Below are 15,475 nucleotides of genomic sequence, written 5' to 3' on the forward strand. Positions count from 1 at the left end.
TATTTCCCTGCCTCTTCATCTTTCTTATATTGCTTTGCTTAGGATGGCCTTTCCCTCTTCTGGCAGTTTGTGGAGTTCTCTTTACTATGTAGTTTCCTCGCTGTGTGTGGGATTGGACGGGTGACTTGTCATGGTTCCCTGGTTAAGGAAGATTTGTGTCGGTGTTCTGGTGGGTAGAGCTGGATTTCTTCTCTCTGGAGTGCAATGAAGTGTCCAGTAATGAGTTATGAGATGTCAGTGGGTTTGGAGTGACTTTAGGCAGCCTGTATATTGAAGCTCAGGGCTATTTTCCTGTGTTGCTGGAGAATTTGCGTGGTATGTCTTGCTCTGGAACTTGTTGACCTTTGGGTGGTGCTTGGTTTTGGTGTAGGTATGGAGACGTTTAATAAGCTCCTACCGATTAATGTTCCCTGAAGTCAGGAGTTCTCTGGTGTTCTCAGGATTCAGGCTTAAGCCTCTTGCCTCTGGGTTTTGGTCTTATTCTTGGAGTAGCCTCTAGACTACTCTATCTGTCATTTCCAAGGTGGTTCCCTCTGTTTTAGCTTTTGTTTGCTGATCTCTTCAGTGTTTAATTTCCACCCTGACACTAGGGTGCGGGTGGACACTTTTTAAAGGCTCAGTTTTTCAGTCCTGTTCTGGGAAGGGAGGAACGCTGCAGACAAATATCTCTGGCGTCTGTGGGGAGTGCTCATAGCATCTCGGCCACACTGGGTTTGCCCTCATTCACAGCGCATGTGCTGTCCCAGTCTACACTGCACAGGCCCTAGGTTGCTCTTCCGGGAACTGTCCGAGGCCGGTGCTGGGTTGTATGCACTTCCCAGGTCTGAGCGGTCAAGACACTACACTTTTTTGGTGCCCTCCTGCCCAGTCAGTTCTGGCAACTACTCAGCCCTACCACAAATACGATAGTCTGGGTGGGCTTAAACCACAAAAATTTGTCTTCTCACAGTTCTGGAGACTGGACATCCAAGCTCAAACTGCTTGCAGACAGCACCTTCTTGCTGTGTCCTCTTCACATGGACTTTCCTCAGTGTATGTGCGTGGTGGGATGCAGTGGGGGGAGGGGAGAGGAGAGAAGAAAGGAGAGAGGGAAAGACTGTCTTCATTTTATAACACCACTAACCCTATCATACCATCACAATTCTGTCCTCATTTAACCTTGATTTTCTCCTAAAAGTTGTATCTCCAAACACAGTCATGTTGGGAGTTACAGTTTCAGTATATAAATTTTGGGAGGACACAATTCAGTCCATAGCCCCTCCCTATATCACTGTCTCTTTAGTTTGTTCTTTTTATATCACTAAATTCCCCAAATTGGGCCCCATCTTTAAACATGCTTTTTCTTTGCCTTTATTCACAACCTTCATGATTGTACTTCACATCTTGCCTCTATTATCATCTATGTATTGTGATGTTACTGTACATTTCCAGTCTTCCTTCACAAACCTGACCCACCCACCCCATCTTCTCCATTACATGCAATAACCATTTGAGTTCTCTGGTTACTCCAGTCAAACATTGGAGTTACTCTGCTCCTCTCTTTTTAATACTGTATTCTGTTTAACTGACCTATGTGTCTGTTTTTGTACTATACCATACTGTTTGTTGTATACTCTCTGAAGTCAAGGAGGGTGTAATTCCCTCAGCACTTCTTTCTCAAGATTGTTTTGGCTATTCAGGGTCCTTTGTGTTTCTATACAAATTTTAAAATTGTTCTAGCTCTGTGAAAAGTTTTGACAGGGGTTGCATTGAATCTATAGATTGCATTGGATGGTATGGTCATTTTAACAATATTGATTCTTCAAATCTAAGGAAACAATATATCCTTCTATCTGTTTATATGGTCTTCAATTTATTTCATCAACATCTTACAATTTTCAGAGTACAGTTCTCGTGCCTCCGTAGGTAGTTTTATTCCTAAGTATTTTTTTCTTTTTGATATGATGGTAAATGGGATTTTTTCCTTAATTTCTCTTTCTAATATTTTATTTTTAGTGCATAGAAATGCAACAGATTTCTGTATATTAATTTTATATTTTGCAACTTTATTGAATTCATTGATGAATTCTCTTAGTTTTCTGGTAGCATCTTTAGGATCTTCCATTCATAGTATCATGTCAACTGCAAACAGTGACAGTTTAACTTCCTCCTTTCCAATCTGTATTCCCTTTAATTCTTTTTCTTCTCTGAGTTCTATTGCTATGACTTCCAAAAACTATGTTGAATAAGAGTGCTGAGAGTGTGCATCATTTTCTTGCTCGTCATCTCAGAGGAAATGCTTTCAACTTTTGGCCACTGAGTATGATGTTAGCTGTGGGTTTGTCATAAATGGCCTGTATTATGTTGACATGTGTTCACTTTATGCCTACTTTTTGGAAAGTTTTTTTTTTTTTCATGAACGGATGTTAAAGTCTATCAAAGCTTTTTCTGCATCTCTTGAAATGACCACATGGTTTTTATTTTTCAGTTCATTGATGTAGTTTATCACATTTACTGATTTAAGGATATTGAAAATTCCTCACATCTCTGCAATAAATTTCACTTGATCATGGTGTATGATGCTTTTACTATATTGTCAGATTCAGTTTGTTAGAATTTTGTTGTGGATTTTGGCATCTACTGTCATCACATTGACCTATAATTTTCTTTTTTGTGTGATATCTTTGTCTGGTTTTGGTATCAGGGTAATGCTGGCCTCATAGAATCATTTTTAGAAAATAAGCATTGTACATGCTCAGTAGTTCAGTTGTGTCCAACTCTTTGTGACATTTTGAACTGTAGCCCACCAGGCTCCTTTGTCCATGGGATTTTTCATGCAAGAATATCGGAGTGGGTTGCCATTTCCTCTTCAGAGGATCATCCCAACCTAGGAATCGAGCCCACATCTCCTGCATCTCCCACATTGCAGGTGGATTCTTTATCTGCTGAGCCATCAGGGCATTGACTCTTCTCTAAATGTTTGGTGAGTTTGAGTGAATTGCGGGAGTTGGTGATGGACAGGGAGGCCTGGCATGCTGTGATTCATGGGGTCACAAAGAGTCAGACACGACTGAGAGACTGAACTGAACTGAAATGTTTGGTAGAATTCACCCGTGAAGTCATCTGGTCCTAGACTTTTGCTTGTTGGAAGTTTTTAAATTACTGATTTAATTTTATTACTGGTAATTGATCTGTTCATATTTTCTATTTCTTCCTGGTTCAGTTTTGGGAGATTGTTCCTTTCCAAGAATTTGTCCATTTCTTCTAGGTATTCCATTTTATTGATGTGTAGTTGCTTGTAGCACTTTTATGAGGCTTTGTATTTCTGTGGTGTCTGTATAACTTTTCCTTTTTCATTTCTGATTAATTGATTTGGGCCCTCTCCATTTTTGTCTCAATGAGTCTAGCTATAGGTTTATCAACTTTGGTTTTCTTTTCAAAGAATCAGCCCTTAGTTTCATTAAATGTTTCTAATTTTTTCAGTTTACATTTCATTTATTTCTGATCTGATCTTTATGATTTCCTTTCTTCTATTAACTTTGGGTTTTGTTTGTTCTTATTTCTCTAGTCCCCTTAGGTATAAAGGTCAGATTGTTCCTTGTTTCCTGAGATAAGTTTTTATTACTATAAACTTCCCTCCTAGAAATGCTTTTGCTACATCCCATAGGTTTTGCGTCATCATGTTTTTGTTGTCATTTTTGTCTAGGTCTTTTTTATTTCTTCTGTAATTTCTTAAGTGATCCATTGGTTGTTTAGAAGCATGTTTTTCAGCCTCCATGTGTTGTGGGGTTTTGCTGCTTTTTCTTTTTTCTTTTTTGTAGTTGATTTCTAGTCTTAGAGGGTTGTGGCTGGAAAAGACGCTTGATATAATTTCAGTTTTCTTACAGTTGCTGAGGCTTGTTTTGTGGCCCATTGTGTGATCTATCCTGGAGAATGTTCCATGTGCACTTGAAAAGAATGTGTGTTCTCCTGTTTTTGGATAGAATGCTCTATATATCAAGAAAGTCCATTTAGCCTAGCGTGCTATGTAAGGCCTGTGTTCCCTTACTGATTTTCTCTCTGATGAAAGGGGGGTGTTAAAATACTCTACTATTATTGAGTTACTATTGATTTCTCCTTTCATGTCTGCTAATATCTGCATTATATATTGAGGTGCTCTATATATGCTCTTATGTTTGCTCTTATGTTGGATGCATGTATATTCTAATTGTAATTCTAACTTCTTGGACTGATCCCTTGATCACTATGTAATGCCCTTTTTACCTCTTGTAGAGTCTTTATTTTAAAATATATCTTCTCTGGTATAAATATTGCTGCTCTGGTTTCCTTTTCATTTCCATTTGCATGGAGTATGTTTTTCTACTTCCTTACTTTTAGTCTGTATGTGTCTCTAAATCTGGAGTTAGTGTCTTGTAGGCAACTTGTACACAGGTCTTAATTTTTTAAATCCATTCAGACACTCTCCGATTTTAGTTGGAGCATTTAGTCCATTTACATTTTAGGTAATTATCAGTATGTATGGTCTTATTGCCACTTGGTTTTGAATTTGTTTTTATAGGTCTTTTCTTCCCCTTCTTTTATTTTCTTCTCTCGTTATCTGGTGACTATCTTTAGTGTTATGTTTGGTTTCCTTTTTCCTTTTTGTGTGTATGTTTGTTATAAATTTTGGTTTGAAGTCTTTCTATAGCAATCTCTTTCTATATATCTATATGTATTATATCTATTATATTATTAATGATCTCTTAATTATATATATTGGAGAAGGAAATGGCAACCCACTCCAGTGTTCTTGCCTGGAGAATCCCAGGGATGGGGGAGCCTGGTGGGCTTCCGTCTATGGGGTCACACAGAGTCGGACATGACTGAAGTGACTTAGCAGTAGCGGTAGCAATTATATATATATATAGTTCAGTAACTATAGAGAGATAGAAAAATCAACAACTTATATATAGAAAGAGAGAGAGAGAGATGATTATTTTAAGTTAATGATCTCTTAATTTCAAACACTCTTTTAAAACCCTGTATTTATACTCTCTTCTCCTAATTATTACTGTTTTTGATGTCAAATACTACATGTAATTGTTTTCTGTATTCCTTAAGTGCTTATTGTATATATAGATGATTTTAGTACTTTTATCTTTTAACCTCACTACTAGCTTTGTGTGTGGATGATTTCCTACCTTTACTGTATTGGGCTTCCCTGGTGGCTCAGAAGGTAAAGTGGCTGCCTGCAATGCAGGAGACCTGGGTTTGATCCCTGGCTGGGGAAGATCTCCTGGAGAAGGAAATGGCAACCCACTCCAGTATTCTTGACTGGAAAATCCCATGGACGGAGAAGCCTGATAGACTAAAGTCCATGGGGTCACAGTCAGACACGACTGAGTGACTTCACTTTCACTCTCACTGTATGTTAACCCTTACCAGTGAGCCTTTTCCTTTTGTGAGTTTCTTATTTCTAGTTGTAACTTTTCCACATAAAAAAGTTAACATTCATTGTAAAGGTAGTTTGGTGACACTGACCCCTTTTAGCTTTAGCTTGTCTGTTAAGCTTTTGATTTCTCCATCAAATATGAAAGAGAATATACTTACCTGGCAGAAGAGATCCCATGATTATGAAGGCGTTTTCCTCAGGATAAGGCTTATCCATTGCACTCCAAATATACTGATCCTTGCAATTTCCACAAATGTGGGAAACTTGACTGCATAATTTGTGACAGCACTCTCTTAGGCTTAAAAATCTCTGAAAAAAAAAAAAAAGGTCTTGCTTGATAGAGTTTATTCTGCTTTTCAATTTTTTTAAGTCTTTAATGAATTTATTACAATATAACTTGTAAAACAAATTCTATGTTACCAGATCCTGCCATATAGTTACAGAACTAAGATCTCAGGAAGAATCATGAAAAGGTTTCATCTGGGGAGCAATATAATTTAAAAATAGCCTTTTTGGAAATCCCTTCTGCTTGCAGTCTGGAAATGGAATAGAAAAGGAACAAGTCTGGAAACAGCAAGATTAGATTGTGGGCTCCTGAAGCAGTCCAAGGAAGGCATAACATGGCCTTGAATAGAGCAACTGAAAAGAGGGTTGAAGAGAAGTGAACAGGTTTATGAAGTATTTAGAATATGGAACCATCACAAGTATGTGACAGATTAGATGGAGGGAGAAGGCAGGTGAGACACTGAGATGAATCAAGAATAACCCCTATATATTTGCCTTGAGCAAATGAATAAGTTATAACTTTTCACTGAAACATGGAAAGAACACATTTAAGAGTAGCTATTTATTTGTGCACAAAGTTGTTCATTATGTGAAAATATCTGAGTCAAATTACTTTGGATTCCAAATCTCGATTATTAGTTAATAAAGAATAATAAATATGTATCAAACTCTTATTCAAGCCCTGTTTTATACTGTTTCTGTATACACACACACACATTCATTTACTCCTCATAAAATCCTTATGAATTAAGGACTATTAACATTCCTATTTTATGCTTCTTTAAAAGAGGCACAGACGGGTTAAGTAGACTTCCCAAGGACCCGCAGCTTAGTGTTGGTGCAGGGATGAGAAGAATATGACCCTGGATGGCAGTGATAACCATTAAACTGCACTGTTCAGTGGTGTGTACACATGTGTGCTTTCTTAACAAACCTCATGTGTGCATGCTAACTCGCTTCAGTCATGTCCAACTCCTCCGTCCATGGGATTCTTCAGGCAAGAATACTGGAGTGGGTTGCCATGCCCTCCTCCAGGGGATCATCCCAATCCAGGGATCGAACCTGCCCCTCTCACATCTAAGCTGCATTGGCAGGCAGGTTCTTTACCACTAGCACCACCTGGGAAGCCCAAGTCTTGAGTTTCGACGCAGATAAATTATTGGGGGAATCCATTTTCTCACTGATAACTTATTTTCTATTCCCATTTATTCAATCTTTTATTTATTGAGTAAGCTTGTATTTATCAGCCCTTGAGTTAGATAAAAATTAATATATATGGAAAACCTAATTCATACCCAAATTAGTCTAGTGGGGATGGGAGACAGGTGAAAGGACAATGACAGCACAGTGTGACAAGGTGGGATCAGAAGCCATGAGAGCACAAAGGCAGGAAGACTAAACCAGACTGAACTGGGCCGGGGGGTAGATACATGCTGAAGGAGACACACAAGAGCTGTCCCAATGCTAGAATAAGAGTCACACATATGCAGAAAGAGGAAGGAGAAGCTTGAAGTTGGAGCCACCTGTATAAAAATAAAACTGAGAATCAAGTGGATTTGAGGATACTATTTAGACCTTCACTACCTCTTTCATGTCATAACATTCACAAAAATGTGAAGATTCTAATATGGCACCTGAGGATATGAGGCTGCCTGCAGGTTAATAGATACATGGGTGGGAGCTCAAGACAACTTCGAGATGCATGATACTCTGAAGCATCATGACTGTTACCTTTCTGAAAGAATCAATATGCAAATTGCAAAGGTTAAGAATGAATGATGGAATTTGGGCAAAGAAATGGAGAAATAAATAATTATGTGTTTGTATATACAAGTATAAGATGCTTTCATTTAAGGTAAAACTAAACATTTTGGGGCAGGGAAAGAGAAAATAAATAGCTGAAGGGATGATGTAGGGAAAATGCTTGTTATGATCATCTCTTCCATGCTGAATTTTGGTTGGTGGGCAATACGACTTTTCCTCATATGTAAACACAAAATTCACACTTTGACAGGTTGGTGGTTTATAAAGAGCAGAGGATAACATTCTGTTTAATTATACTACAAACATGGGCTCTTTTGCTATTTTATGTCCTCTGACTTGGTCAAGCATAATTTTACACAATTTAAACCAGTCACTTGGTACGCACGCCGCCAAGCTCGAGCGCGAAACCCGGAACCATCACGGCGTCGCCTGCAGAAAAAACAGTCCCTGGGACTTGACTTTAATTGTCAAGGAGGCGAGAGACGCCCGGCTCCCGGCGGCGCAGACGCGAGAGACGCCCGGCTCCCGGCGCAACCAACCACGTGCAGAATCGTGGCTGAGAGGAGCTGCCCCGCGCCCAGGGTTAGGGCGGTGGCCGAGAGGAGCTGTACCACGTCCAGGAGGTGGTGGCTGCTTGGGCACCGGAGGGCCGAGAGGAGCTGATCCACATTCAAAGCAGGAGGGGCAGCCTTGAGGAGATACCCCTCGTCCAAGGTAAGGTACAGCGGCTGCGCCTTGCTGGAGCAGCTGGGAAGAGATACTCCACGACCAAGTGGAATATAAGAATCCAGTGTTCTGGGGAGGAAGGAACAAGACGGTGAGACCACTTTCTTCCCCACAAATTCATCAAAAGAACATTTGAACGTGGAGTAAAGTCCACAAAACAACTTCTGAATACTGGCAGAGGACATCAGGCTCCCAGAAAAGCAGCCCATTGTCTTCTAAAGGAAAGAGAAGAAATCCAGCTCCACCCACCAGAACACTGACATATGCTACCCTAACCAGGGAACCCGGACAAGTCACCTGTCCAACCCCACACACAGCGAAGAAACTACATAATAAAGAGAACTCCACAAACTGCAAGAAGAGGGAAAGGACACCCCAAGCAAAGCAATATAAGCAAGATGAAGAGGCAGAGAAATACCCAGCAAGTAAAGGAACAAGAGAATTGCCCACCAACACAAACAAAAGAAGAAGATATAGGGAATCTACCTGATAAAGAATTTCGAATTTTGATGGTGAAAATGATTCAAAATCTTGAAAGTAAAATGGAGTTACAGATAAATAACCTGGAGAAAAGGATTGAGATGATGGAAGAAAGATTTAATAAGGACTTAGAAGAAATAAAAAAGAGTCAATATACAATGAATAATGCAATAGATGAGATCAGAAACACTCTGGAGGGAACAAAGAGTAGAATAACAGACGCAGAAGACAGGATAAGCGAACTAGAAGATAGAATTGTAGAAATAAATGAAACAGAGAGGAAAAAAGAAAAACGAATTAAAAGAAATGAGGACAATATTAGAGACCTCTGGGACAATGTTAAACGCTCCAACATTCGAATCATAAGAGTCCCAGAAGAAGAAGACAAAAAGAAAGACCATGAGAGAATACTTGAGGAGATAATAGTTGAAAACTTCCCTAAAATAGGGAAAGAAATAATCACCCAAGTCCAAGAAATCCAGAGAGTCCCCAACAGGATAAACCCAAGGCGAAATACTCCAAGAAACATATTAATCAAATTAACAAAGATCAAACACAAAGAACAAATATTAAAAGCAGCAAGGGAAAAGCAGCAAATAACACTCAAGGGGATTCCCATAAGGATAACAGCTGATCTTTCAACAGAAACTCTTCAGGCCAGAAGGGAGTGGCAAGACATACTTAAAGTGATGAAAGAAAATACCCTACAGCCAGATTACTATACCCAGCAAGGATCTCATTCAAATATGAAGGAGAAATCAAAAGCTTTACAGACAAGCAAAAGCTGAGGGAATTCAGCATCACCAAACCAGCTCTCCAACAAATGCTAAAGGATCTTCTATAGACAGGAATCACAGAAAGAGTGTATAAACTTGAACCCAAAGCAATAAAGAAAATGGCTACGGGATCCTACTTTTCAATAATTACCTTAAACGTAAATGGGTTGAATGCCCCAACCAAAAGACAAAGGCTGGCTGAATGGATACAAAAACAAAACCCCCATATGTGTTGTCTGCAAGAGACCCACCTCAAAACGAGGGACACATACAGACTGAAAGTGAAGGGCTGGAAAAAGATAGTCCATGCAAATAGAGACCAAAAGAAAGCAGGAGTAGCAATACTCATATCAGATAAAATAGACTTTAAAACAAAGGCTGTGAAACGAGACAAAGAAGGAAACTACATAATGATCAAAGGATCAATCCAAGAAGAAGATATAACAATTATAAATATTTATGCACCTAACATAGGAGAACCGCAATATGTAAGACAATTACTAACAAGTATGAAAGAGGAAATTAATAATAACACAATAATAGTGGGAGATTTTAACACCCCACTTACATCTATGGATAGATCAACTAAACAGAAAATTACCAAGGAAACACAATCTTTAAATGATACAATAGAACAGTTAGACCTAATAGATATCTATAGGACATTTCACCCCAAAACAATGAATTTCACCTTTTTCTCAAGCGCACACGGAACCTTTTCCAGGATAGATCACATCCTGGGACATAAATCTAGCCTAGGTAAATTCAAAAAAATTGAAATTATTCCAAGCATCTTTTCTGACCACAATGCAGTAAGATTAGATCTCAATTACAGGAGAATAACTATTAAAAGTGCCAACATATGGAGACTGAACAACACGCTGCTGAAGAATGAACAAATCATAGAAGAAATCAAAAGAGACACCAAAATAAGCATAGAAATGAATGAAAATGAAAACACAACAACCCAAAACCTCTGGGACACTGTAAAAGCAGTGCTAAGGGGGAAGTTCATAGCAATACAGGCACACCTCAAGAAACAAGAAAAAAGTCAACTAAATAACCTAACTCTACATCTAAAGCAACTAGAAAAGGAAGAAATGAAGAACCCCAGGGTCAGTAGAAGGAAAGAAATCATAAAAATTAGGGCAGAGATAAATGCAAAAGAAACAAAAGAGACCATAGCAAAAATCAACAAAGCCAAAAGCTGGTTCTTTGAGAAGGTAAATAAAATGGACAAACCACTAGCCAGACTCATCAAGAAACAAAGGGAGAAGAACCAAATCCATAAAATTAGAAATGAAAATGGAGAGATCACAACTGACAACACAGAAATACAAAGGATTATTAGAGAATACTATCAGTAATTATATGGCAATAAAATGAATAACCTGGAAGAAATGGACAAATTCCTAGAAAAGTACAACTTTCCAAAACTGAACCAGGAAGAAATAGAAAATCTGAACAAACCCATCACAAGCACGGAAATTGAAACTGTAATCAAAAATCTCCCAGCAAACAAAAGCCCAGGTCCAGACGGCTTCACAGCTGAATTCTACCAAAAATTTAGAGAAGAGCTAACACCTATTCTACTCAAACTCTTCCAGAAAATTGCTGAGGAAGGGAAACTTCCACACTCATTCTATGAGGCCACCATCACCCTAATCCCAAAACCTGGTAAAGACCCCACAAAAAAAGAAAACTACAGGCCAATATCACTGATGAACATAGATGCAAAAACCCTTAACAAAATTCTAGCAATCAGAATCCAACAACACATTAAGAAGATCATACATCATGACCAAGTGGGCTTTATCCCAGGAATGCAAGGATTCTTCAATATCCGCAAATCAATCAACGTAATACACCACATTAACAAACTGAAAAATAAAAATCATATGATTATCTCAATAGATGCAGAGAAAGCCTTCGACAAAATTCAACATCCATTTTTGATAAAAACCCTCCAGAAAGTGGGAATTGAAGGGACATATCTCAACATAATAAAAGCTATATATGACAAACCCACAGCAAACATTATCCTCAATGGTGAAAAACTGAAAGCATTTCCCCTAAAGTCAGGAACAAGACAAGGGTGCCCACTCTCACCACTACTATTCAACATAGTTCTGGAAGTTTTGGCCACAGCAATCAGAGCAGAAAAAGACATAAAAGGAATTCAAATTGGAAAAGAAGAAGTAAAGCTTTCACTGTTCGCTGATGACATGATCCTCTACACAGAAAACCCTAAAGACTCTACCAGAAAACTACTAGAGCTAATCAATGATTACAGTAAAGTTGTAGGATATAAAATCAACACACAGAAATCCCTTGCATTCCTATACACTAATAATGAGAAAATAGAAAGAGAAATTAAGGAAACTATTCCATTCACTGTTGCAACGAAAACAATTAAATACTTAGGAATATATCTACCTAAGGAAACAAAAGACTTGTACATAGAAAACTATAAAACACTAGTGAAAGTAATCAAAGAGGACACGAATAGATGGAGAAATATACCGTGTTCGTGGATTGGAAGAATAAATATTGTAAAAATGAGTATACTACCCAAAGTAATTTATACATTCAATGCAATCCCTATCAAGCTACCAACAATATTTTTCACAGAACTAGAACGAATAATCTCACAATTTGTATGGAAATACAAAAAACCTCGAATAGCCAAAGCAATTTTGAGGAGGAAGAATGGAACTGGGGGAATTAACCTGCCGGACTTCAGGCTCTATTACAAAGCCACAGTCATCAAGACAGTATGGTACTGGCATAAAGACAGAAATATAGATCAGTGGAACAAAATAGAAAGCCCAGAGATAAACCCACGCTCCTATGGACACCTTATCTTCGACAAAGGAGGCAAGAATATAAAATGGAGAAAAGACAGTCTCTTTAACAAGTGGTGCTGGGAAAACTGGTCAGCCACTTGTAAAAGAATGAAACTAGAACACTTCCTAACACCATACACCAAAATAAACTCAAAATGGATTAAAGATCTAAATGTAAGACCAGAAACTATAAAGCTCCTAGAGGAGAACGTAGGCAAAACACTCTCCGACATAAATCACAGCAGGATCCTCCAAGACCCACCTCCCAGTATATTGGAAATAAAAGCAAAAATAAACAAATGGGACCTAATTAAAATCAAAAGCTTCTGCACAGCAAAGGAAACTCTAAGCAAGGTGAAAAGACAGCCTTCAGAATGGGAGAAAATAATAGCAAATGAAGCAACTGATAAAGGATTAATCTCCAAATTATACAAGCAGCTCCTGCAGCTTAATTCCAGAAAACTAAGTGACCCAATCAAAAAATGGGCCAAAGAACTAAACAGACATTTCTCCAAAGAAGACATAAAGATGGCTAACAAACACATGAAAAAATGCTCAACATCCCTCGTAATCAGAGAAATGCAAATCAAAACCACAATGAGATACCATTTCACACCAGTCAGAATGGCTGCTATCCAAAAGTCTACATGCAATAAATGCTGGAGAGGGTGTGGAGAGAAGGGAACCCTCTTACACTGTTGGTGGGAATGCAAACTAGTACAGCCACTATGGAGAACAGTGTGGAGATTCCTCAGAAAACTGGAAATAGAACTGCCATATGATCCAGCGATCGCACTCCTGGGCATACACACCGAGGAAACCAGAATTGAAAGAGACACATGTTCTCCAATGTTCATTGCAGCACTGTTTATAATAGCCAGGACATGGAAGCAACCTGGATGTCCATCTGCAGATGAATGGATAAGAAAGCTTTGGTACATATACACAATGGAGTATTTCTCAGCCATCAAAAAGAATGCATTTGAATCAGTTTTAATGAGGTGGATGAAATTGGAGCCAATTATACAGAGTGAAGTAAGCCAGAAAGAAGAACATCAATACTGTATATTAACGCATATATATGGAATTTAGAAAGATGGTAACCTGAACCCTGTATAAGAGACTGCAAAAGAGACATAGGCATTTAGAACAGTCTTTGGGACTCTGTGGGAGAGGGTGAAGGTGGAATGATTGGGGAGAATGGAATTGTAGCATGTATATTATCATAAGTGACCAGTCCAGGTTCGACGCATAAATTTTCCTCTGTTCAAAAAAAAAAAAGAGTACTGGAGTGGCTTGCCATTGTATAATCTTATTCAAAAACACTATCCTCCATTACAGTTGTGTATGTGTGTGTATGTTTGTAGATGCATAGATAAAAGTCTGTAAAATACGCTCCACATTTGCTAACTGCTGTTATCAGCAAGGAGGGAGGCATGGTGTATATATTTGGGGAAGGGATTGGGATATTTGAGGGGAGCTTTTGTTATCATACTGTACACATGTTGTATTTATTGGCATTTAAAAAATAAAACATTTTTCTGTAAAAAAAAATAAATAAATAAACCAGTCACTTTTATTATTTCCTTTTATTTTTTAATTTATTTATTTTAATTGGAGACTAATTACTTTACTTTACATTTAAATGAGTTCTAATGAGGTGGATGAAATTGGAGCCTATTATACAGATTGAAATAAGCCAGAAAGAAAATCGGTCACTTTTAAAACAATTCATCAAACTCTATAGTACAATTTCTTATAATGTTTGTTATGCTAATATTTATACGTTAATCCTAATAATCAAAGCTGAACAACCTCAAAGATTCCACAAATTGGATCACAGTGTGGAAAAACCTTATCACAAAATTTTGACATCAACAGTTTTGTTCCAAACTATTTGGCAAAATTTTATGACCAAAGCAATACCAGAGAAGCAACCTGCTTCTCTAGGGAAAAATGCTCAGGATGGAAGGCAGATTCAACTGTTAAATGTTAGGGTATAAATGATGCATCCAGAGAGGAAGAAGAAGTTATAGCCTAGAAGCAGGTCTCTGAGGAAATTGCAACATCATCCCATGTCTGGGGTCATCTTGTCCTCAGATCTCAAGGACATTATTCTTACTAAGCTGAATTGAAGTCTAGGCTTCTCAAGGGGATTGAGCATAAAATCATAGAACTAAAGATGATTTTATTCAATCTCTTCATTTACAGCTGCAAGAAAAAAGTGCTCAAGGAGGTTGAGTAAATAGCCTGAACCAGTTGCAAAGCTAGACTAGAATGCCAGTCTCTGCATTAAATCTTACTTTATGAACTCGCCATGGTACAGAGTAAATAGGAAGGGTGATGCCACAGGATGATTCAAATATCTATGATTCCAGGGTCTAATAATCCAGGACATTTGATTCACAAGTTTAAAAAGTGGTCCTTAAGAAAAAGATTCTATTGTCAAATAAGTCTGATAGTTGAATGAATTAACCAGAGGCAAACAGACTTCTGTGCTTTGTTGGTAAGTAGGTTACTTGGTTTTTACTACAGGAATCCTTAGGGCTTTTATATCTGAATTGATCTTTAAAGGAGCATATTAAAAATAATATGTTTCAAACTAATGTACTATACAGCATCATTTTCATGGAACATCTATCATCATCTTACTTCCATTGAGAAGTATTAGCTTATAAAGTTCAGAAAGCTTCATCATGACTTTCAATGTTTTTTACAATAGGAATACAAACAACTTTTTAAGTCTATACATATTTCAGACTCTTCATGAAATTCATGACTTCCCATGTTTGTTCACGTTGCTCTCTCTTCCATCTCCACTGTGGAACTTCATAACCCATCTTCATAGAATTATCTCTAATCCTTTCCGTTAGAGTTCACTTACATTTCCTTTTTGTCATTTACCAAGCCTTTCTTTAATTTGATGAACATTTGGAAAGTGCCTACTATGTGCCAGGTACTATTCTGGGAACTGAGGGAACAACTATGAACAAAATAAAAATCACTGCCCCACGGATCTTATGTTCTTCTGAGATGCAGAGGTGGGGAAAGAGAAATTTTTTTTTAATTAATAAGCATACCTATAAAACATTTTATCTCTAATATAGTATTTTTATGATACCTTAGGGTGTTTACACATTTGTCTACATTTAAAGGACTTGTTGAGGGTTGTGCCATATTAGTCAGCT

The 15,475-nt window shown here is 37.9% G+C and overlaps 1 non-coding gene across 1 annotated transcript; it reads left to right on the forward strand.

Moving 5' to 3' along the window:
• Nucleotides 1–5,560: 5,560 nt before the first annotated feature.
• Nucleotides 5,561–5,718, forward strand: LOC129548218 (U1 spliceosomal RNA). The gene has a single exon (XR_008684299.2). It is a non-coding gene; the product is annotated as a U1 spliceosomal RNA (small nuclear RNA).
• The last annotated feature ends 9,757 nt before the right edge of the window (nt 5,719–15,475 follow it).

This window comes from Moschus berezovskii, chromosome 24 (assembly GCF_049115385.1).
Source record: "Moschus berezovskii isolate FMDL1 chromosome 24, NW_MosBer_1.0, whole genome shotgun sequence".
Lineage (NCBI taxonomy): Eukaryota > Metazoa > Chordata > Mammalia > Artiodactyla > Moschidae > Moschus > Moschus berezovskii.